Source organism: Schistocerca serialis, chromosome 3, assembly GCF_023864345.2.
Source record: "Schistocerca serialis cubense isolate TAMUIC-IGC-003099 chromosome 3, iqSchSeri2.2, whole genome shotgun sequence".
NCBI lineage: Eukaryota > Metazoa > Arthropoda > Insecta > Orthoptera > Acrididae > Schistocerca > Schistocerca serialis.
Window position 1 is genome coordinate 267,386,095 of NC_064640.1, and position 1,608 is coordinate 267,387,702.

At 37.5% G+C, this 1,608-nt stretch overlaps 1 non-coding gene across 1 annotated transcript; it reads left to right on the forward strand.

Annotated features, from left to right (window-relative positions):
* The first annotated feature begins 323 nt into the window (after window positions 1-323).
* On the forward strand, window positions 324-397 carry Trnai-uau (transfer RNA isoleucine (anticodon UAU)). The gene has a single exon. It is a non-coding gene; the product is annotated as a tRNA-Ile (tRNA).
* Window positions 398-1,608: the final 1,211 nt, after the last annotated feature.

The following is a 1,608-nucleotide window of genomic DNA, read 5'->3' on the forward strand; positions in this document are numbered from 1 at the left end:
TAAGTTCCAATTTGGCAGAGCTACTAATGAAATGTATTAACAGTTAATTTTATGTGTTTTTACATAAATAAATCAACTAATGATAAATATTCAATTAACTTATATTTGTATCCAAGAACTGATCATAATAGAGAAATCTGATATTAAAATGCACACAGGTTGCCAAACTCTTACGGGAATCGCTAAAGCGTCCGTGAGTAATGAGTGGGTGGGCAAATGTCTATAAGGTTCAATACATATGTAAAATTGTGGACAGTTGGGAATGTGAGTCTCACGGGAAGCGTGCTGGGGATAAGTCCCTGCAGTCGCGCTATTCATCTGTTTCCTCGGTGGCTCAGATGGATTGAGCGTCTGCCATATAAGCAGGAGATCCTGGGTTCGAGTCCCAGTTGGGGCACACATTTTCAGCTGTCCATATCGAGGTATAACAACAACGCCTGTCAGCAGCTGAGGTTGTCAGTTAGTCATCATTTATTCCAGGGAAAAGCTGCACAGTCATCAACAGTAACTGTTCTTTAGAGAACGAGTTACTATCTTTGTATATATGGTTAAGGCTACCCAGCCATTGACCTTCGTTTGTGCGAATGCACACAGGTTGCCCAAACTCTTACGGGAATCGCCAAAGTGTGCGCGACTAATGAGTGGGTGGGCAAATGTCTATAAGGTTCAATACATATGTAGAATTGTGGACAGTTGAGAATGTGAGTCTCACGGGAAGCGTGCAAGGGATAAGTCCCTGCAGTCGCGCTATTCATCTGTGTCCTCGGTGGCTCAGATGGATAGAGCATCTGCCATATAAGCAGGAGATCCCAGGTTCGAGTCCCGGTCGGGGCACACATTTTCAGCTTTCCACATCGAGGTATAACAACAACACCTGTCGGCAGCTGAGGTCGTCAGTTAGTCATCATTTATTCCAGGGAAAAGCTGCTCGGTCGTCAACAGTAACTGTTCTTTGGAGAACAAGTTACTATCTTCGTATATATATTTGTCTTTAATATATTTATGTTTTCATTAAAAATTTGATTCCTAAGCTATAGTCCCAGTTATAGCAATCATTTATTTGAGCTCATAATGTCTATAAAATTTGAAAAACTTTCATCATCACAGTTTTCAATGTATTGAATTTCCATTAGCTTCATGCATTGTCGAGAAAAAAGGTGTGAAAATGATGACATGATTTGAAACTTTTATAACTAGATCTCATGCTGAAATTACACGATTTATCTTTGAAATATTCAAAACATATTGGAAATCTCTTTGGACAAATGTTTTGATCGTTGCAAATCAATTTTGGGAATACTCGAAAAATGTTAAACGTTTTTGAAGGATCACAAAGGAGTTAAAATGCTTGAAAAAACACCAATTGTTTCTCTAGTTCATCAGTTTGACTTTTTTGTTTTTGAAATCGACTCTTTGGCCAATTCATGTACTTGCCTTTAAATTTCGCTATTTTCTTGTTGTTCTGCCTTGAGTTTTAAAAAACTTACAGTATGTGCTAAATTTTGATAGAAATGGCATAATATGCTTACTGATTAATTTATATTATACACAGACTTATAATGTTTTGCATTACATCCACATATGTCAAATGTTGTTTAGTTAGTTATC